We start from the raw sequence: 24,442 nt of genomic DNA, 5'->3' as shown, positions 1-24,442 counted from the left end.
AGATGGACCTTTGTTGGCAAAGTAATGTCTCTGCTTTTTAATATGCTGTCTAGGTTGGTCATAACTTTTCTCCAAGCAGTAAGGGTCTTTTAATTTCATCTGCAGTGATTTTGGAGCCCCCACAAGTAAAGTCAGTCACTGTTTCCCCATCTATTTGCCATGAAGTGATGACAAGATGCCGTGATCCTTGTTTTCTGAATGTTGAGTTTTAAGCCAACTTTCTCACTCTCCTCTTTCACTTTCATCAAAAGGTTCTTTAGTTCTTCTTTGCTTTCTGGCATAAGGGTGGTGTCATCTGTGTATCTAAGGTTATTGATGTTTCTTCCAGCAATCTTGATTTCAGCTTGTGCTTCATTCAGCCCAGCATTGCTCATGATGTACTCTGCATATAAGTTAAATAAGCAGGGTGACAATATACAGCCTTGATGTACTCCTGGGTTTGACATACGTTTGGACTGAGAGATTATTTTATTTTTTATAGTTTTAATTATAATCCATTTATATTACTTCTAAAATTGTTGCAGCTGGTACCTTGAGGAGCTCTTTCATTTGGCTTCTCTATTTGATGTATTCCTTTTGCTATTGCTGTTATTCTTATTATATTAAGTTCCTTATTATCTAGCACTATAAGATTCTCTAGGTTTATCTTTTATATACTCTGCCTCAGCCCTAGAATCAGCCACTTCTCTAAGGACTCCTGGTTCTATTCTTAGAGACTAGTGTTAAAGAAATCAAGATTTATGAAGCAGGTGTATCATTGACACCAGAGTATCATTGCTTCTTAACTCTTTCAGCTGATAGAAAAGGAAATATAGGTGTGTAGACTAACCCATGCGCATAAACCTTACCTTAAAAATTATACTGTGCATGGTCACTCAGTCCAGTCCAACCTTCTGCAGCCCCATGGACTATAGCCTGCCAGGCTCCTCTCCACAGAATTTTCCAGAAAAGAATAGTGGAGTGGGTTGCCATTTCCTACAGCAGGCGATCTTCCTGACCTGGGGAATAAACCCACATCTCTTGTGTCTCTTGAATTGGCAGGCAGATTCTTTATCACTAGTCCCATCCTGGAAGCTCATCTTAAAAATTATATGTGCATCTATATCAACGGAAGCATGTGGTCACATTTATTTCTGTATTCCGTGGATTATTCTAGTTTTCTCTTCTTGCTTGTCTGTAAATTTTCACTCTGACTATTAGAAACCTGGTTACTGTCATTTGTTGCGTATTTACTTAACTGTTTAATTAGTGCAGAGTGTTAGAATTGTTAACCCCTTGTTGGGAAACAACTTTATTAACTATTATAAAGTTAATACTTTAAAGGTGTTATACAGATGTTTACTTTTACCTTCAATATTACAGTCTCCTCTCATTTCCGAAGTTTCTTAGATCAGCTGTAGTTCCCACACTCCAATCCAATCAGTGAAGTATTTTAATATATTTTTTGTACAGGCATGCTTGGCTTTGTTGTGCATTTCTACAACTATGTTTGTTACAAATGGAAGGTTTGAGGCAACTTTGTTGAGCAAGCCTCTATCTTTCATGTTTCCATTTGTGTGTGTGCATGGCCTGCCATGCTGAAGTTTTCAAATCAGGTGGATAAATGCCTAGCAGCACAATTGCTGGTTATAGTAAGATGATGCTTAGGCTTGGGAGAAACTACTGCACAGTTTTCAAAAGAATGTTGCATTTCCATCAGCAATAAAGGAGAGTCCTTGCTCCTCTGTACTTCACCAGCAATTTGCATTGCCAGATTTTTTTTTTCATTTTAAATATTAGAATAGGTCTATAGTTATCGTTCTTCTGTGTATTCTTGCCAACTCTTCTTAATATCTCTGTTTCTGTGAGGTCCATACCATTTTTGTCCTTTATTGAGCCCATCTTTGCATGAAATGTTCCCTTGGTATCTATAATTTTTTTGAAGAGATCTCTAGTCTTTCCCATTTTATTGTTTTCCTCTATTTCTTGCACTGATCACCGAGGAGGCTTTCTTATCTCTCCTTGCTATTCCATGGAACTCTGCATTCAAATAGGTACATCTTTCCTTTTCTCCTTTGCTTTTAGCTTCTCTTCTTTACACAGCTCTTTGTAAGGCCTCCTCAAAGAGCCAATTTGCTTTTTTGCATTTATTTTTCTTGGTGATGGTCTTGCTCCCTGTCTCCTATATATTGTCTTGCACCTCCATCCATACTTTATCAAGCACTCTATATCAGATTTAGTCCCTTAAATCTATTTCTCACTTCCACTATATAATCATTAGGGATTTGATTTAGGTCATACCTGAATGAGCTAGTGCTTTTCCCTACTTTCTTCAATTTAAGTCTGAATTTGGCAATAAGGAGTTCATGATCTGAGCCACAGTCTGCTCCTAGTCAATAAAGGACAGAAATGGTATGGGCCAAACAGAAGCAGAAGATATTAAGAAGAGGTGGCAAGAATACATAGAAGTACTGTACAAAAAAGATCTTCAGGACCCAGATAATCATGATGGTATGATTACTCACCTAGAGCCAGACACCCTGGAATGTGAAGTCAAGTGGGCCTTAGGAAGCAATCACTAAGAACAAAGCTAGTGAAGGTGATGGAATTCCAGTTGAGCTATTTCTTTTTTTTTTAATTTTTTTTATTTTTCTATTTTTCAGTGGGTTTTGTCATACATTGATATGAATCAGCCATAGAGTTACACGAATTCCCCATCCCAGTCTCCCATCCCACCTCCCTCTCCACCCGATTCCTCTGGATCTTCCCAGCCCAACAGGCCCGAGCACTTGACTCATGCCTCCCACCTGGGCTGGTTGTCTGTTTCACCACAGATAATATACATGCTGTTCTTTCGAAACATCCCACCCTCCCCTTCTCCCACAGAGTTCAAAAGTCTGTTCTGTACTTCTGCGTCTCTTCTTCTGCCCTGCATATAGGGCCATCGTTACCATCTTTCTAAATTCCGTATATATCTGTTAGTATGCTGTAATGTTCTTTATCTTTCTGGCTTACTTCACTCTGTATAATGGGCTCCAGTTTCATCTATCTCATTAGAACTGCTGAGTTTTTCAAATTTGCTGGCATATTAAGTGCAGCACTTTCACAGCATCATCTTTTCAGATTTGAAATAGCTCAACTGGAGCTATTTCTGTGGCCACGGAACTGGAAAAGGTCAGTTTTCCTTCCAATCCCAATGAAAGGTAATGCCGAAGAATGCTCAAACTACTGCACAATTGCACTCATCTCACATGCTAGTAAAGTAATGTTCAAAATTCTGCAAGCCAGGCTTCAGCAATACATGAGCTGTGAACTTCCAGATGTTCAAGCTGGTTTTAGAAAAGGCAAAGGAACCAGAGATCAAATTACCAATATCTATTGGATCATCGAAAAAGCAAGAGTTCCAGAAAAAACATCTATTTCGGCTTTATTGAGTATGCCAAAGCCTTTGACTGTGTGGATCACAATAAACTGTGGAAAATTCTGAAAGAGATAAGAATACCAGACTACCGGACCTGCCTCCTGAGAAATCTGTATGCAGGCCATGAAGCAACAGTTAGAACTGGAAGTGGTTCCAGACTGGTTCCAAATAAGAAAAGGAGTACATCAAACCTGTATATTGTCACCTTGTTTATTTAACTTATTTGCAGAGTACATCATGAGAAACGCTGGGCTTGAAAGAAGCACAGCTGGAATCAAGATTGCTGGGAGAAATATCAATAACCTCAGATATGCAGATGACACCACCTTTATGGCAGAAAGCAAAGAAGAACTAAAGAGCCTCTTGATGAATGTGAAGGAGGACAGTGAAAAGTTGGCTTAAAACTCAACATTCATAAAATAAGGATCATGGCATCCAGTCCCATCACTTCATGTAAAATTGATTGGGAAACAGTAGAAACGGTGGCAGACTTTATTTTGGGGGGCTCCAAAATCACTGCAGTTGGTGACTGCAGCCATGAAATTAAAAGACACTCCTTGGAAGGAAAGTTATGACCAAGCTAGACAGCATATTAAAAAGCAGAGGCATTACTTTGTCAACAAAAGTTTGTCTAGTCAAGGCTATGGTTTTTCCAGTGATCATATATGATTGTGAGAGTTGGACTATAAAGAAAACTGAGCGCCGAAGAATCGATGCTTTTGAAGTGTGGTGTTGAAGAAGACTCTTGAGAGTCCCTTGGACTGCAAGGAGGTCCAACCAGTCCATCCTAAAGGAAATCAGCCCTGAATATTCATTAGAAGGGCTGATGCTGAAGCTGAAACTCCAATACTTTGGCCACCTGATGCGAAGAGCTGACTCATTTGAAAATACCTTGATGCTGGGAAAGATTGAATGCGGGCGGAGAAGGGGATGTTTGAGGATGAGATGGTTGGATGGCATCACTGACTCAATGGACATGAGTTTGAGTCAATTCCAGGTGTTGGTGATGGACAGGGAGGCCTGGCATGCTCTAGTCCATGTGGTCACAAACAGTTGGACACGACTGAGCAACTGAGCTGTGCTGAACTGAATAGTTATTCTTTTAATTTGTCTTTTCCTAATGACAGATAATGCTGAGCTTCTAGTATGCTATTTGCCATCTTGTAGCTACATGTTATGGTAAGATATTTGTTCAAAACTTTTCCCCATTTTTAATGTCTCTTTCCTTGATCTTGAATTGTACATGTTCCTTGTCTATTTTGGATGGAAGTTTTTTCTCAGATTCTTTTTCAAGTGTGTTTTCTCTTAGTCTGTGACTTGTCATTTGTTCTTTTAACAGCATCTTCTTCTGAATAGAAGTTTTAATTTTAATAAAGTCCCACTTATCTATTTTTCTTTGAAGAATTATTCTTTTGGTATTATATGAATATTCAACAACTAATCTTTAAACTCAGGTTTACATAGATTTTGGAACATGTTTTCTTCAGACGTTTTATAGCTTTTCCCTTTACACTTAAGTCTATAAACCATTTTGAGTCAATTTTTGTGTACTGTGTAAGGGTTGTGCCTAGGTTCATTTTAAACAGTGGCTGTAAATGGCATATGAAATAAAAGTTAAATGATCAACAAGGTGATTCCTAATGGAAGTTTTATTATTATTATTTTTTTTTAATATTATTTTATTAGTTGGAGGCCAATCACTTTACAACATTTCAGTGGGTTTTGTCATACATTGACATGAATCAGCCATATAGTTACACGTATTCCCCATCCCGATCCCACCTCCCACCTCCCTCCCCACCCGACTCCTCAGGGTCCGGTAATGGGGACGATAATAATAGAGACAATAACGCTCCTGAGCTCTGGCTATAAATTGTAGAGTTCTTTCTTTGAAAGCAGAACACGGATATGGTATGATATAAAAATATATGAATCTTGCATGTTACAAATGATTTAGTACACTTTAAAGAAATCATGAAATAACAAAAAAGTGACAACATGCGATTGGATGGTACATGTTTTTAAACTGAGCAAATGCTCATTATTAAAAAGACATACATCTTAATGCTCAGTCAATGACATGGCTAAAAGTATGAATGTGAGGCAGTTAGGAAAACTGCTTTTGTAAGTTTTGAGTGGATTCAACACACCATGTCATAAGAATATGCAAGTTGAGAAAACTGGAAGCACAGATGTTGAAAGTAAGCTGGATGAATTCTGTCATAATTTAGACAAAAATCACTGTGACAGTTAACTGGGAATATTTAAAATATTGAATTGCAAAGAGAAAATAAACCCAGGAATCAATACAAAATGTATAAAGGCCTATAAATAGAAAAAAAGCCAATACTTTATGATTCAGTTAATTTTTGTTCATATACAGTTTGCTAAGACCTCTGCTATGTGCATTGATGATAGAAGGCTGAATAACACATTGGGTTTCTCTTAAAAGAGCTTAGAACTTAACAGGGTAGAAAGGCATGTATTCAAGTAATGTAAGATGTATGTCAAATTAGACATGTACAAAATAGGTGACAACTCACTAAAGAATTTATAAATGTGATGTAACAGCACTCAAAGTATTAGAGTAGACAGCAGATGTGATAGTATAAAAGTGTGAAACTGCATTGTGTATTCCAGGATTTATAGGCAATTCAATAATTTGGGGGATATAAAACAAGAGATTTTTTAAAAAGTGTTTCTCTTAATCTCATATTTTTTTAAGTAGATGTGCATGTCTGGTATTGTGATCCTAATGTTCATGTGAATAGAAGTTAAAACATTTTATCCTTTAAGTATCTTTATTAAAACATTAAATAAATGATTCTTCTCTTTTACTTAAGAAATGAAAATTTCTTCTATCCTAACTGTGTACTTCTTGGAAAGTTGAAGCATATAAAATGAGTCTATTCAGATTCATTTCTACCCCTTCATTTTGATGCCAATCACATACCATATAGAAGCTAAAGATACTGGTCTTAAAAAATAAAGGGCAAAAACATAATTTACATATAAATTATGTCAACCATACAAGATACATCTCTCAAACAAAAGCCCAATATAATCATAGTATTTTAAGCACCACTATCTATGCATTTCTACAGCCTCATTTACACAAGTTTTTAAGATTGTTTATAACAACACAGTAAAAAGGAAAGACAATCAGGTACTCCCAGTTTTATGCTGGAGCTGCCTTGTAACGCTCACAGAAACCAACTAGGTATATTTCTTTCCCAATTCCACATTCAGAGATTTCATTGGCAAGAGAAACTGGTTATGGTGGAAGTATGTGCATCACAAAAATCAGCAAAGGCAGCACATCAGATTTGCTTTCCCCTGAGAGAATCAGTTATCAGACAGTTAATAGTACACAACTGGGTATTTCTTTATAATTATCTTTCAGTGTTGGAGGGAAAATAATTTCATAGTTCATCCACCACTTGAATATGTCTTTAAAAACTTCTACATAGTTAGAAAAACCTTGAAAATAGGTAAAGATCACTTAATTGTTTTAAGAAAGTGACTATATGCTTTGGGAATCATTACTGCTTTTAACAATGAAAGATTTACTTCCATTATTTGCAAATCTCCAAATCATGGAAGTTTTTACATCAACCAAGAATAATAAGATCTAAAATATCAGTATTTCTACCACCTCAGTTCTGAAAGCGTAAAACGTGACAACCACATAAAGCTCCTTCATGTGAACCACGCCAAGATTCAGAATCAAATCTGTTATATATAGGAAAAGGATAGGATGCCTGTGAATTTCCACAATTTGTCTGTATTCTGCGTATTAAGCTGTCAGGGACTATCTAAATCACTTCCTTTTCTGTCACTCTGTCCTCGGACAACATCCTTTGAGACACAACAGCATTCAGCAACAACCTCTCCCTTCCACGCCAACCCCCAAAGTCTCAAAATGATATGTAAATCCTGCAATTCATCATGATCTGTGTAGTACAGGTTTAATTCTTCCTCCTAGGCCTCAATCTGCTGAAACATTACTCCGATATACAGTACAAAAGCAGTAACAAAGATGTTCATATCAGGCCATTGTGAGTCGGTGGCAGGCAGAGAAATCAATGAAGCCAAGGGGACAATAGCTGGAGTTTAAACAGGCTGCTGAAATTTGCTAAGACGCAGACAAAGGGCCCAGGCTGAAAGGGGAGCTACAGTGGAATTCCTTGGCCTCCATTATGTCGCTGAAACAATCCTTACTCAGAGAGTGGATTTGCATCTCTAATAGAGTTCAGGCTCTGTTTGTGAAAGGCTTTCGCTAGGCCTGACCCCGTGTCTCAAGAGCACATTGATACCCAGAGCCTCCCCTCTGCCTTATCCCACACCACAGAGAGCAGTACCATGGGAAAATGCGCTAACTTAAGAGAAAGCGAAGGAAGGCAAGAGGAAGGGAAAAAATTAAAGGCTTGAGGCAGTTTTGGTGGTACTTAGCAGTGAAAATTACTTTGGCAAATAATAGAACCAACTGCTGGTAATTACTGCTAACAAGCTTCCCCCAGCCCAAATGTGACACTTGGGCTGATGTGAGAAAAGCTGATATAGGCCAAGCTTATTAAGCCTGAATGAAAGGAACCTTTTCCCTATGAAAATACAGCAACTCAGAGAGCTTGCAAATCTTGTAATCTAGTGTTACCAATTATTCAGTAAAACAGAAAAAATGGTGCTGCAATATTTAAAATACTTCTTGGATTTAATTCAGTAAGGTGCCCTAATCCCAAGCAACTATAATTATGAACATTCTTGGTTACCTAAACATGTATGCTCAGTTCCAAACAAAATATTGTGGGTACTTAATCTACTTCATGAAAGGAAATCACTGAAGAAACATTTAATACTTGATGCCCAGTAGATAACCTGGAAAAACATTTTTCTTTGTAAGTTCAAAAAGAAATGATCATAATCTGAAACAAGGCAATACAATTTTGCTCAAATATGATCATGATTTATTCATGATCTTAATTTTAAATTAAATTTAGTGTGGTTTGACATAGTAATGTTAATTTCTTTGTCAACTTTAGAATTATTTTAATTACCATGAAAAAATGATCATATTAAATTATAACATTGTCTAATTATTACATTAATGAAAACTTTTGCTTTGAGAGTAAATTCATATTTCATGAGTAAAAATGAGTAAGAAATTATAAGAAGTCTCAAAAATGTATCTTATTTGTTACTATTGTTTACTACATACAGGAAAAGACCATATTCTTCCCCTTTAAGGACACAAACATTTGTTAGAAGGTATTTCTTGTGTGCAATAATGATTATGTGAGAGATAAATGCCTAATTCAGCATTTAGTCTTGAATTCCATTAGAATGTAGGGCATATCCATAATCTTTACACATTAATATTTTCACAGATTTATAAAACATTGCATGGACTCCATGATATAAATAACACTTCTATTATCCAACAAACTATGTAAATTTAAAGTATATTTCATTTCAATTAACTAAATAAAGTCATACGCTATTGTGAACATCAAAGGGCTCAATTGCAACTTAATTTTAAACTTTCCAACATAGCTGTGACTTCTTAATAATCCATTAATTCATTGCTTGAATGTACCATTTGAATGTTTCCAATAGTTTCTTTTAATGTCACCTAATTTCACTGAATAAATGACAATATTACAAAGAGATATCTTGCACTCTATCCTTTAAAAGTTAATATGGACTCAATCTGTGTTTTTATGATATGCTTGTTTTTTCAAATTGCTTAAAACATGTTTTAAATATTGAGCACCATAGAAAGCCAAGGAGTCACATATTTGTCTACCTATTCATTTTGAACTGTACATGTTTAGTTTAAAAATTCTATTGTTTTATGATTGTGAAACCTTTAAACCTACGAGGTGCTTCATGCAGCAAAGTGTTGATTGGTCATATACCTAGGATTAGTGCCATGTGTTATGATCAAGTCATTTATTCAGTAATATGGATGATGAAGATAGATTTGAAAATTTTATGCTTAATGAACATAGGACATTTTAAATATTTCCTTAGATAAAACTAAATGCTAAAAATATTAAAAATCAAGATTACTAAAATTTTGCATATTAATGTCATGAACTCAAGATAATTTAAAAGAGTTTTACCACATATTTTATAATAAGTTGCATAACTATATGCAGTTCTTATATTCAATTGATCCCCCTATAGAATTACATATTTTACTACTCCTGTGCTATTGTATAATCATGAAGATGTTTTTCCTTTTGTTAAAATGTTTGCATAAGCTATGATTGTTTTTAGAATATAAAGTTTATTTTAAATAACTCTGTATATGGCTTACCTCTTAACCTTTCCTATTAAGATGGTAAATAAATTTAATCAAATAATTCCTTTATTTAATAAATGTAGTAAATTATGATTACCTACTCTTTATAAAGTGTCCCCTCTCCCCAGAGATAGACCCAATGTGGCTTAAAATATTTTAAAGGGGAATAGTTCAAGAGATTGCTGTTTATAACAAGCAAAGTAAATTATACAAAAGATGATTAATCTGTGGTTTAAAAAGTTCAATTTGATTTTTATACTTTACAAAATGATGATAATCATGTTATAGTGTACTATTATAAGGAATTTTCTCTTTTGTCTGACCCCCAAAATCAGTGAAAAGAAAACCAAGCCTGGGAATATCAAAGAAATAGCTAAATAAATGAATAAAAAATAATAGCCTTTCCTCAGTTTTTTTAAAATGCAATGTAAATTGTTTCAGATATGAGTGGTGTGTGTCTGCGTATGTGCATGTGTGTGTGTATCTATATTAAAACATCACCTTCACCTTCAAGTAAAATGTGTACATTTAGTAACATAAATGTAACATAAAATCATTTTGACTGATAATGAATGCTATATTATTTCATATAATTGCTATTTCCAACTACGTGGAATATAAATGTTCTAGTAAGAATAAGTATATGCTCTTCCTGACAATTCATGGGGAAAAAATTAAACATATATAGGAAAGAAGTGAAATTAGGAAACGTGGGAAAGAGAAAAGTCAGGAGGTCAGAGGATAAGAGAAAAGTAGGTAGAGACGCTGGTAGGATGAGAGAGGCAGATGTGGTTGAGAGGTGGGGAGGTGAAGGACTGACAGAAATGAAGGGAGAGAAAGGAAACTTGTGCCTCACCTATTGGAACACACATGACTTGTGTAATTCAATACTCATTATTATATTTACAGATAAATTCCAGGTTTTTTCAGTGATGCATTTCATCTAATTCTCAATTCCATCTAAGACTTTATCTTAAGCCTAGTCTAAGGCATTTTGTTTCATCATAGAGGAAGCCTGTAGCTGGAACTAGACTTTATGAGAAAACAAGCTTTTCAAGTCTCTATTAATACATTTCTATGGAGGAAAAAATTACACACTAAATGGTAGACTGTAAAGAGTTTGAAAAGCTTTGCAAATAAATTTGATGAATCATCATATTTCTTAAAACATGTATTATTTTTTTAGTGTGTAATAGATAAAATTAACAGAAGTATTCTTTCATGGAAGAGAATGTGGAAACTGATTTCAAATACCTTATTCTGCAAAAGTGAAAGTGTCTAAAATTATATATATAAACAAACAGATATATACATCCCATATAATATATTATATATCCTGTATAATATATATGTATTAAATGTTTTACATGTAATGTGAAAGCTAGGAAATGATCAGCAGGTGAGACAAGTCACTGAAAATGGGAGCACGCTGACCTTCAGTCACACTGATTCTTCAAAGAATTCTGGATTACTTAATTCTACCATTTTGTCCAGTTTTGAAAAGGCTGCTCCTTTTTGACACCTTCACATCTCTCTCTACTACACAATGTTAGTCCTTGTGTATTCTCCCTCTTGTATTTCATATGCCTGCCATTTTAGTTCCATCTCACTCCCCTTTATTTGACCACTGCTTCAGGCTTGAAATTTCTCCATCTCTCCACTCACTGTTTACCTGAACATTGCGGTCTGCCCATTACTCTCTTATTAATTATCCTAATGTTCAGATTCAGTTGTGTCGCACGCATGCTCAAAAACTTTCCCATCTCCCTATAGCCTTGGCAAAATGTTCCGACTCCTCAAGCAAGTAGTCAGAGCACTTCAAAACCCACACCACATATCCTTTTCAAAATTATTCTTACTCTATTCTCTTATACAAACCCAGAATCCTTACAGAAGAGGACTGCTATTCTGTGGTTTTGTCAGTATGTTCCAAATGTGACCATTTTGTTCTACTTGAAATTTTCTCTTGATCTGTGCATTTCTACCTACTTCAAATGTGACTTCTCTTATGACATCTGTTCAGGCCTCATCTGTGAACAATGCCCCTGAAACTTCATCAACTCTTATGATAGCAAGCCTGTTCTTTATGTAATACATGCATAATTAAATTGCATCTTTTAATACCCAAGAGTACATAATAAATTTCCTTCCATACTAACACTAAATTAATATTGAATCAATTGAATACACAGGAATAGAGAGAGCTACCAATTGTTTTTAATTTTATAACAACCATGAAAAAGGTACTTACAATGTTAAGAGATTCAGAAAATCAAGAGCAAATCTGTTTTTTTTTTTTTTTTTTTTTTCATTTTAAGCATAGCTATATTGTCTTTAGTGACAAAAAGAGTATATCCTTTAAATCAACTGGTCATTTTCAGTAATGAATGCAATTAATTACATTGAGGGATTTATTTCCAAGATAATTCAGAAAATGAAAAATATTCCTTAGATTTTAATTTTACTTACATTGGAAATAAATGTAGATACAGATAAACATACAATAAGCTAGCCTTTGCAATATGTCTTTAAAAATTAGTTCTCTTCATATGGCCCTTCATAAAGAAATAATACTCCTATTTTGATATATTTTAAGATATGACGTTTCTAACAATAATATATCAGGTTGCTACAACATGCAACATCCTAACAAATTTATTCAGTTCAGTTCAGTTCAGTTGCTCAGTCATGTCCAATTTTTTGCAACCCCATGGACCGCAGCATACCAGGCCTCCCTGTCCATCACCAACACCCGGAATTGACTCAAACTAATGTCCATTGAGTCAGTGATGCCATCCAACCAACTCATCCTCTGTCGTCTCCTTCTCCTCCCACTTTCAATCTTTCCCAGCATCAGGGTCTTTTCAAATGAGTCAGTTCTTTGCATCAGGTAGCCAAAGTATTGGAGTTTCAGCTTCAGCACCAGTCTTTCCAATGAATATTCAGGACTGATCTCTTTCAGGATGGACTTGTTTGATCTCCTCACAGTCCAAGGGACTCTCAAGAGTCTTCTCCAACACCACAGTTCAAAAGCGTCAATTCTTCAGCGCTCAGTATAAAAGTTATTAATTTATGACGCTATGAGAAGTAGCATAGTATGAGATGAGAAGATTGATTATCATCAAACTTTTCATAGAAAAAATACTACAGGCATCCTGGAACAGGGAAAATGTTTATTTTTAATGGATGCTTTGGAATAATTCTTGATTTCTTGTTATTTCACCCAACTGAATGACTGCCATTTTTAGTTCCATTATTCAAGATATAACATAGAGTAAAAATCCTCAAAATTGTTGTAATGTTGACATTTTTAATAGACTTTCATTCACTCTATGTTGAAATTAAGCTAGTGTTGATAAATTTTAGAATGAAATTATAGAATTTAAAACATCTTTTTCTTCTTTTCTAAATTAAAAGATGAAGATCATTTAAAGGGCTTATTTATAGGATTGGTTATATTTATGGTTAAGTGAGATATAAAAAATGTAGTCAATTTGCATATTTGATATTTTTTCTTAAAAAATTTTTCTCCTCTGTCCTGATGAGTGCAACAGATATCTTAAAGATAATCTCAAAATTTAATCTCATCTAAGTTTACCCTAGAGAGGCATGGATTTATATTTTCCTTAGTGTTTCTGATACTGTAACAATGATTAATACACAAATAGTTGGAATTTTGTGGAATAGTTGGAATATGTAGTTTTCCTTATTCTATGAAAGAATACTTACAGATTTACCAGTGTCTTGGAGAAAATTTCTAAAATCTTATATAACTCAAATTTCTATCTACATTACCTACAAGTGTTGGAGAGTCACTGATGATTGACTATTTTAAATTATTCCAATTCTTTGAACAATATCAGGAATGCAAAATAGCAGGACTTCTTTGGCTTTAACACTCGAGATGCTTTTTGTGAGGTCGCTCCAAATTCCTATATCACAATGTGAAAATATTTTGTACTAAACAATGTGGTCCTCTAGAAAACTAACTTGATTTTTAATATGATTGTTATATGTTATGGAATAGTCCACTAATTTTCAATACTTAACAGACTGCTACAAAAATGTGAGGGAAAGCACAGAAAGACTTTACTCATTTCATCTTAACATTTTACATGAAAATTATAATAACATTTAATGAAATGCTCAAAATGTTTACTTTCCCAAAATTAGGCTTCTAGAAACTTTAAAAAATAAAGTTATTACTTATTTTTCAAATAAAATAGCATAATGAGCAATTGTATTTTAGTGAGAATTTTAAGGCTAAATATGCAATAATGCCTCCCCACCCCATTAGCATTCCAAGTCTCATATATTGGAGCTGTTTCAACTGTTCCCACATAACAACAGCAAAAATTGTGCACTTAGTTTTTGTTGTAGCAAAGAACAAAGACAAAGCATATTTTTGAACTTGAATTTTCAGATCATAATAGCATCTTGTCTCCTTGGTATTTCTTTCATTTTGCCAACTGGGTGACTTGTTGAAGGGAATAAAGGGAGAAGGCTTCATATAGGAGAAGCCACCGATATCATTGGCAAGTGAAGCTCACGACAGTACAGGCAAACACAAAATGAGCTTTCACGCAGAGCTCTGTCAGTGTCATTCAGCTTTGCCTGAATGGATAACCCTCTCATGATTTATCTTCCATTCATCAAGTCAATGCCTGGTATCTTTTCAGCTGTGATGGATAAGACCTCAGTAAATTGACTACTGCCCGCTGAGCATTGTGAAGCATGAGGACGGAACAGGAAGCGGATCCAACCATATTTCATTCATATAGTAAGTGAGCCGTTCTCCATAGATCTAAGAACTGGGAATTATAAAAAGCCTCGTTTCAGCTGGCCAATTGGTCTAGACCAGACAGAAGTCAAGGATTCACCTAGTTTTTTAGATTTGAAAGTAGAGTAAGAATAGGGGCTATTAGTAGCTCCTATAACAGACCAACTGGAAAACTGGAACCAATTTATTAGGAAAGATCTACCTCTCTTTCAGGCCTTATTCTAGATGATAGATATTTAGCTAAATCCTTTCAAACACCATGCTTATTTTATTATGAAAAATAACTGTATCAGATAAACATCATTGCCCATATTTTACTAAAAAAAACCCACAACACTTAAGGTCCATTACAGCAGTGAGTATAATGGACTTATTCAGTTACATATTCCTCAACTCCTAAGATAGAATATCATCAGTTCAATAAATGTCAATGAACAGGTGGTAAGATGACAGTAGTGGAATGATGGAGGGAGAGAGGAAGGAAGGGAAGAAAGAAGGAAAAAAGGAAAGAAACCTAAATTCATGTATTGGATTTAGGACTTAAACTGTGGATACATATTTCTAAGTACAGTGGTTTTTTCCTCCACTTTAATAAAAGATCAACCTGAAAACTTTCTGAAATACTTGCTTAAATGTGGGGAGAGCAACCACAATACATTTACTTAAATCTCCTTCACAGATATTGCATCTTTTGGTCCTCTAGAAAATTGTCTTTCTTTTTCCTCTCCCTTTTAAAGGCAGAGGAATTGTGTTAATCCAAAAGTAAGGATTTATATAACTTATATTTTCCCTGCAGAATTGTTTTTCAGGTAGAGTTCTTCCATTTGTGTTCTGAACTTCAGGTATCCTTTAAACAAGAAAATTATCAAGTGCCCTAAGTTCATCAAGTCATGACTTTAAAATGCCAGTGAACACATTTAAAATCACTGCCATAACATAAATACATCCAAAGATAGGACACTGAAAATGAAGAATACCTGCACAAAATAAGGACTATTAAAATTACACAGTACTGAAAGCAAAGAAATGACAAACCAAACACAAATAAACACAAACATAAAACAAATAATAGAACATCTTATATCCTGATGCTGTAAGGATTAAGTCCCTTACTATTACTTATTTTGTCCAGGCACAAAGAGTTACTGGAGAAGTTAGTTCCAGAGTAAATATGTTATTTTCTTTTTCTGTCTGCTTTTAAAGTCTGATTAACATGTTTCTAAAACTATTCCATCAATAACATTTGGAAAAAGATACTAAAGTATCATTAATTCTTCTAAAATGCATTAATAAGGGCTATTTATAGGTATAATAGATTTATTTAAAACACATACAAAATAAGGATAAAACATATTTCTCTTTGATATTTTCAAAAATGAGCAATCTAGAAATCTTTTTACAGATTTGTATACTCTTTGTCTGAAGAGTTAGCTAAGTTTCTATGCATGGGGGTTGAAGGCAGGGGACCATCCACAAGAACATACTCATACCATGAGAAACATTGAGAAAATAAATCACTGCAGAAAAGAGAGGTGGGGAAGAGAGTGTAAGTAATAGGCTTGGTGATGTGTTTTTCAATTTTCCTGGATAAGCTGTCCTCCTACTTACATTTGCTTTGAATTTTCACTTCTTGTTTACCAAATAAGACATACTTTCTTTAGGAAGCAAAATAAACAAAAATAACTGCCTCTGACAGTGTAAGACAGAGACAACATTCCAAAATGGATAGGTCAAATGTGCAGAAATGTATCGAGATACACACCAAGGCACACACACACACACTCACACACACACACACAGTGCCAATGCAAATTACACCTGTTGATCTTCACAACCTCCTTTTCTAGAATTTGATATAAAACATATTCAAGAGCCGATGATAAAACTGCAAACTTTTTTCATTCTTTGATTCTTCTCTGACTTGCTCCATAAGCAATACTCTCTTAATCAGTTGCACCAGAGAAGGGGCAAAAGATTATAGAAAGAGATGAACTCCAGTTAGCTTCTGTTATCTGTGCAAAAGAATTGCCTAGGAAGACTTTAATAACATAGCTTATAATAAGGTTCTGAAATTGTCCTAGTATGTAAGTTGTATTTCTTCTCTCTATTCTATTATGAATTAAAGGAGATTAGTAATGATGAACCAGTTTGATTTTATTAAATCGTCATTACAGGACATGAAGAAATTTTTTTTTTACTACTATTTGGTATGGAAAATAATTGGTGGCCAAACTTTGTTTATGTTATCTCTTAAGAGAATAAAAATGCTCATACAACTATATGCCTTACCACATGCATCAAAGCTCAAAACAGGTTCAACTTTTATTCCATAATCTGCAAATATATATATATATATATATATTTGCAATAAGTTTCAGATGTTCTAGGAAATTGGGATACATCACTGAACAATATACAAATAGCATTCACATCCTAGGGCTTATATTCTGGGTGGAGGAGGGGACACAAATTACAATAAATATTAAAATTATGGTTAATATCAACCAAGAATTGGAAAGGGTGGGTACTTCAATACTTTTGATCATTTATTCATGGATTTAGTTTTTAAGGGGGCTTCTCAGGTGGTACAGTGACAAAGAATCTGCCTGCTAATGCAGGAGATGCAAGAGATGCAGTTGCAATCCCTGGGTCAGGAAAATCCCCTGAAGAAGGAAATGGGAAATCCACTCCAGTATTCTTGCCAGGAAAATTCTATGGACAGAGGAACCTGGTGGGCTTCAGTCCATGGGGTCACAAAATGTCAGAAACAACTGAACACACACAAACACTCCTTAACAAATCCTCAGGGCTTTCTACTTTAAAAAAGTAATTTGTTTGGTGGCCTTGAACTTTTATGTAACCAGAAAGTCCAAGTTCACTATGTCTCAAAGTTAACAAGTAAATACATATGACACTGGATCAAGAATAAGGAGCTCTGGTTTCTAGCCAGAACTTCACTGTCATCAGTCTGATCTCCATAGAGTGGCACATATCCCCCAGTGTACACTGAAAAAGTGAGCGAGAAATCGTATCATCTACCCCATTACTAAGAAGTACTATTAGTATCAAATGATGGAATGCTTAAGGAAGTAAGTGCTTTTGAAAGAATAAAAATCTATTCACCTTGACATGCATCTTAACACTATATCGGGCATTCACTGAATACCATATCTGTTGAGTGAATGAATAAATGAGTGAAGAAAAGCAAATGTTTAGCACTATTTATGTTCTTTGATAACCTGTTTCATGAATGTTTGATCTTTCAATTCAAGCTTAGTTTTTACAATAAAAAAAAATTAAGTTCTCCCCTCTAGGGCTGCCCGGAGAGCATTTTTTCACAGATTTCAAATTCACCTAAGTGTCTTTAATGAAGGAGTTTTGTTGAAATAAACAAACAAAAGCCCTGTGTATTAAATGATAATGAGCATATTGCTTATTAATTATGATGGTCCCATCAGGTACTCCTTAAGTACTGTTAGTTCTGCAAAGATGATTAATTTGTATATTTTAGAGTTAGCATAATATCCTGCCATGTGTCATATTCAAAACAGATGAGTACTTAGCTCACAGATGCTGAAGGATAAAGAGGTAACAGCATTTTTAATGACTTTCTATACAAATTAAATTTTTCTTCACTTATTGTGATTTTATTTTTATATCCACAAATTGTTATTTCTCCTCCATGGTTAATATTTTCCCTATGGTCTGATAGACAGAAAAGGATTTTTTAAAAGTAAATATTGAAAAAACAATTCATTTCTCTGACCAATTCTCCAAATATCAAAGACCTGACAACAATGGGGTGGAAAATGGAAGATGGAAAATCCCGACTGGGTTGCACTGTCAGTTGGCTTCAGCCTAAATCTGAGTTATGTGATCAGCCACGCATGTGAACAAAAGAGACATCCTTAGGGGAGAGGAAGGGTTTCTGATGGAAATCGCAGGGGGAAAAGAATATAGTTTGGGAAAAGAAAGCAAGGAGATAGGTGTCAGGGCCTGTGGGTTTTGCTAAACGGGTAGACGCCCCCATGCTCTTTGCAATTCTTTTCTTCTTAATCTCCATCCTCTTTTTCAGAATGCATTTAGGCCCAATCCAAGGATCTCTTATAAAGGAAAGTTTTGTATATATTTTTGATGTCTGTGGGAAAGAAGTGCCCCTGGGGAGGTTTTATTTAGGAATGCAGTTTGGAAGCATTTTCTGAGGGGAAAGAGGTTTTAAGGGAAAGAGTATGTCATTAATTATTAAGCCTGAAATTCTAGGGTTGCATGTTGGAGGTTTTTCTCATCTATCACAGTTTTATGCATCTCTACACAAATCAGCTATCTAACTTTCCTACCAGTCAAAGGACAAGGCATCTTCTAATGAAATGTCATGGGTATGAATAGTATCAGATTGGTCTTTTGCCTTTAGCTATTCTGGTGAAGGAAATAGGGAAATATATTTACCAGTAAAAACATGAAAACAAGCAGATGAGCCAGTATGACATTGAATCAACATTAAAACATTGTGTTCAATTTAAGTTTACTGTGAAAAAAAAAACAACAAGATAAAAATGTGAAAAAATGCAATACCACAGCCCACCCAGAAAGGAGAACATTCATTTACTGGGCACCATAGTTGATGTTTATCCTACTTGAAGTTGAAAAAACAGAATTCACTCTCTGAAATGTGAATTAACAGGATACCTAATGTCCCTCAAAAGATTCTCACCCAACAAATACACTCAGGACTAAAGTACTGACAACTCATTTGCATCATGAACTAAATGGAATTACAGGTTTTGAGAATCTTAATATTTAAAATTCAATCATTGGGTCAAAGTTTGTCCTTCTTTCCTGTTTTTCTTTCATTCCCAATAAACACATTTTATGTTGTCATGGTCGTTAAGTCTTAGGTAATTAGTTGAAAGCATGGAAAATTTGAAAAAGAACAATAAAAATTCATTTAATCCAACAACTAATTTAGGGCTGGTAATAACAATTTATATATTTAAGTTTTGGATGAGTTAGAAGCCAAAATTAAACCCCCTTTGTGTGCAGTGTGGAATGATACTGAGGAAACAGGAAAAGAAAGTGAAAGAAAATATTTTTTACTCTTTTCTTGAAATATCTACACAGGCACAAAGAGTTCTTTTGCTCCATGAAGCATTCTAAGTACAAGACTGGATTGCAAAAATTTCTTTTTTTTAATATATTAAGAACAAACAGAAAAAAACAATAACAACAACCACCAAACCAAACCAAAAACCTTAAAAAGTCTTTTAGAAGATACCAGGGTTTAACATGGTTTATTATACTTCAATTTTTTGAGTTATACAATAATTTTGATGGAGAGTTTCCTGGTGGCTCAGTGGTAAAGAATCTTCTTGCAATGCAGGAGACTCGGGTTTGATCCCTGGGCTGGGAAGATCCCCTGGAGAAGGCAATGGCAACCCACTCCAGTATTCTTGCCTGAAGAATTCCATGGACAGAGGAGCCTGGCAGGCTATAGTCCATGGGATCGCAGAGTCAGACACGACTGAGCAACTAATATTTCACAATTCTGAATTCTCACCTAGTAGAGAACCCTCCTGCAATGCAAGAGACGCAGGAGATGCAGGTTCAATGCCTGGGGTGGGAAGATCCCCTGGAGGAGGAAATGGCAACCCACTCTAATATTCCTACCTGGAAAATTCCATGGAACAGAGAAGCCTGGTGAGCTACAGTTCATGTGGTTGCAAAAAGTCAGACACGACTGAGCACATACCAACAATTCTGGGGAAAAAAAAACTCTGAAAATCAACCAATTCTAGAAAAAAATTAGAACCTATCCACTTCTTGTCTCAAATTAGGACACAGTAAGTACCAAGACAAAACAAGAAAATTAAATATATTTGAATTAGCCTAACTGTTGACTTCCCAGTAATGTCCATCTTAACTTACAAGCTTTAATAAACTTTTCCCTGATATACATCATAACATCAATATAAATGTTAGTTGCTCAATCATGTCCAACTCTTTTTCAGACCCCATGGACTATTGCCTGCCAGGTTCCTCTGTCCATGGAATGCTTCAGGCAAAATTACTGGAGTGGGTTGCCATTACTTTCTCTAGGGGATCTTCCCGACCCAGGCATCAAACCCTGGTCTCCTGAGTTACAGGCAGATTCTTTACTTCCTGAGCCACAAGGGAAGCCAACATCAATATAATGATCATTATTAATGCTAGCAACCCAATGAAAAATCTTTAACAATAGCTTCCCACTATGAATTTTAATATGAATATTTTCTTTCACTTTTCTAATGAGACTTTATTCAGTTTTCAAGATATACTAAATTCCATTGGCATGTCTCTTATCATAATCAAAAACATAATATTTGCATCCTCAGGGGGGGAAAAAAGGCTTAACATATGCCATTAAAGACAAAAGAATAAGCAATCTTTGTTTCTTAGATGTTACTGTAAGTCAAGCACTATTCTGGTTAATTTTTTATGCATAATCTCATTTTATCAAAAGAACCTCAAAAGTAGACACTACTGTTCTATGTTCAGTTCAGTTCACTCAGTTGTGTCCAACTCTTTCCTATCCCATGGACTGCAGCATGCCAAGTTTCCCTGTCCATAACCAACTCCTGGAACTTTCTCAGACTCATGTCCTTTGAGTTGTTGATGCCATCCAACCATCTCATTCTCTGTCCCCTTCTCCTCCTGCCTTCAGTCTTTCCCAGCATCAAGTTCTTTTCCAATGAGTCAGCTCTTTGTAGCAGGTGGCCAAAGTATTGGAACTTCAGATTCAGCATCAGTCCTTCTATGAATAGTCAGGACTGATTTCTTTCTTTCTTTTTTTTTTTTTTAGGTTTAGAAGCTTTTTTTTTTATTTCTACAAATCACAGCTGATGAACACCAAAGCCTTCCCACAGAGAGACCATGCTCCTAGTCGGGCCTGGGGACCGCTCTGAGGAAAAGCTGCTCCCAGCAAAGGGTGGTGTGACGGGCGGAGTCCTGCGCAGCCCAGAGTCCAGGGTGAGTGGAGGTGCGGGCCGATGCTCAGCCAGAGAAGCCCCGGCAGCCGCAGTGCGTGCACTCGATGATCCGGCCCACTTCCAGCTTGCTTTTGGGGACCCGGCAGATGCAGTTTGTCCCAAAATTGGTGTCCCGTGTCTGGATGCACCGCAGGCAGCACAGGTTCTCATACCCTTGCTTTTTCCATTTTGCAATCAGGTTTTTATCTGCATAGCCTTCTTTAATACAGTACTCATACAGTTCTCTGCTTATGGCTTTCCGCTTGTAGAAGAGGTCAAAGATGTAGCGGGTCTTCTGGTGATGGATCCTGAAGATGGGCCACAGAGATTCCACTTTCCTCTTTCCCTCGTGAGGTTCTGGCTCAGTTTCTCTCATTTTTTGATCTAATTCATCCAGTGTTGGCTCAATCAACTCCCACCCATCTGGGGGAGCTTTCCGGCTTCTTTTGACTTTAGGCATTTTTTTCCCCAGAAGATAGTCTGCAAAAATCTTAGGGTCTGTTTCCCAAGAGTATAATAGAAAGATCTCAGGTGTTTTCAGTTACAGGCTCGGATTCTTGTCCAGCTATGACTGGAGAGGTCACATTCCCTTTCTGGTCTTCAATCTTGTTACGACCTCCGCCGCGACGCAACGTCCCTTCTGCATCCACCGCCTCAGCTCCCCCGAGTATCTCTTCACGATGAGGTCCTCGCGGAGCCCCGCCCCGCAAGAAGCGCGGCGATTGCGTTGTGTTAGGTGTCCGCAGCCCTGCCTGAGCAGAATTCCAGCGCCGCTGTCTCCTTTCGTCTGCACTTCCCGGCGGGGTGGGCTAGCAGGCTCACGCGCCTCCCACGGCGGGGGTTGGGAGGGGCTCTGTTGCCCAGCAGCGCGCGGGCGAGCCCGGGCTCAGGCGGTGCGTGGGACAGCCCGGCCTCCCCGAGGGCCGCGGTTCTCGCGGCGGCGGCGGCGCGCTGAGAGGCGGACTGATTTCTTTTAAGATTGACTTTTTGATCTCCTTGCTCTCCAGCGGACTCTCAAGAGTCTTCTCCAACATCACAGGTCAAAAGCATCAATTCTTCAGTGTTCAGCTTTCTTTATAGTCCAGCTCTCACATCCATACATGACTACTGGAAAAACCATAGCTTTGACTATTAGGACAAATGGCAAAGTAATGTCTCTGCTTTTTAAAATGCTGTCTAGATTTGTAATAGCTTTTCTTTCAAGGAGTAAGCATCTTTTAATTTCATGGCTGCTGTCACCATCTGCAGTGATTTTGGAGCCCAAGAAAATAAAGTCTATCACTGTTTCCATTGTTTCCCCACTTATTTGCCATAAAGTGATGGGATCAGATGCCATGATCTTCATTTTTTGAATGTTGACTTTAAGCCAGCTTTTTCACTCTCCTCTTTCACATTCATCAAAAGGCTCTTTAGCTCCTCTTCACTTTCTGCCATAAGGGTGGTGTCATCTGCATACCTGAGATCATTGATATTTGTCCTAGCAATCTTGATTCCAGCTTGTGATTCATCCAGTCCAGCATTTCCCATGATGTACTCTGCATATAAGTTAAATAAGCAGTTATGTTATCTTCATCCCAAGGCTAATTTGTCTTGGGATCTACCAGTTGGGGATAACCATTTATTTTTTATTGCCACTGAATATCTTCTGGGATTTTCCATTGCTATTTATATTGGAAATCCTGCCACTTAATCCTGTTGATAATCCTTGCTGATAATGAGGATAATGGTGATGAAAAAACAATGAGAACTATCATATTGAGTATATAGTTTGCGCCAGTTACTATCTTAAGCACTTTGTCATACACATATTGGATAACTTAAGACTATTTTAACAGCGACAACTGGAATTCCTTTATTTTACAACTTGAAGAAATATAATTCTCATTTTTGTAGTGAAAAAAAGATGGAATTACTCAATTTATTGTGGTTTATTCTAATATGCACTATGTTTTGGTTTTATTTGACTTTTAATGATGACAACATTTAAGCACATTATAGGCAAATATATATACATGTAAATTTTATAACTATGAAAGTTACTCAGGCAAGAATTTTATTGACCAATAACATTTTTGTATGTATGTTATAATTTTGTTTCATGAGATATTTTAAATTGTGGCCATTTTTTTGACTTTTAATCAGACTGTATGCTCTGCTTATTAATATAACTTTTATTCAACTGACTAATCATCTTATCATAATGTGAATGCTTGCATGCTAAGTCACTTCAGTCACGTCTGCCTCTTTGAAACCCTATAACCTGTAGCCTGCCAGGTTCCTCTGTCCATGGGATACTCCAGGAAGAATATTGGAGTGGATTGCCATGCCCTCCTCCAGGGGACCTTCCCGACCCAGGTATCAAGCCCTTGTCTCTTATGTCTCCTGCATTGACAGGTGGGTTCTTTACCACTAGCAACACCCGGGAAGCCCTTCACAATGTGATCAACACATTTTACGTTTTTATTGCTCTCATGCTTACAAAATCTCCCCATTATCTAGGAGCAAGATACCTGTTACAGTATACTGGCTATAAACTGACAGTTGTATATTGTGTCAGTTAATAGTTGCCCAGAGTTTCAAAAGAAAGCCAAATAGATTATCAGTGAGAATTACGTTGTTGTTTTGATAGAATTCTGGGAAACACTCTCACATACTTTATGCACTAATATTCTTGACAATAAGGATGGTAAAGAAATAGGTGCTGATTAATTTTTTCTCAATCATATTTATTTTATATTCATTGCTAAGGATAAGAATAGAACAGTTTTTTGTTTTCCATGAGAATTACTTTCCTAGATTATTTAGCAATACATAAGCTACTGTTTTACCCTACAGCTAACACTAAAAAAGACTTAATTCTATCAAAGAGGATTCCAATTTTATAATTAAAAAAAACAAGTCATAAGTATTTGAGTCAATCGCCCTTAATGTTTTTTTTTTAAGTAATTAGATTTGAT

General features: G+C 35.9%; 1 pseudogene; it reads right to left on the bottom strand.

Moving 5' to 3' along the window:
- Positions 1 to 21,324: 21,324 nt before the first annotated feature.
- LOC136152380 (protein BUD31 homolog pseudogene) lies at positions 21,325 to 22,191 on the bottom strand (annotated as a pseudogene).
- Positions 22,192 to 24,442: the final 2,251 nt, after the last annotated feature.

This window comes from Muntiacus reevesi, chromosome 21, assembly GCF_963930625.1.
Source record: "Muntiacus reevesi chromosome 21, mMunRee1.1, whole genome shotgun sequence".
Taxonomy (NCBI): domain Eukaryota; kingdom Metazoa; phylum Chordata; class Mammalia; order Artiodactyla; family Cervidae; genus Muntiacus; species Muntiacus reevesi.
Note: the sequence above shows the minus strand (reverse complement) of the source record. Positions and strands in the feature narration are given on the sequence as shown.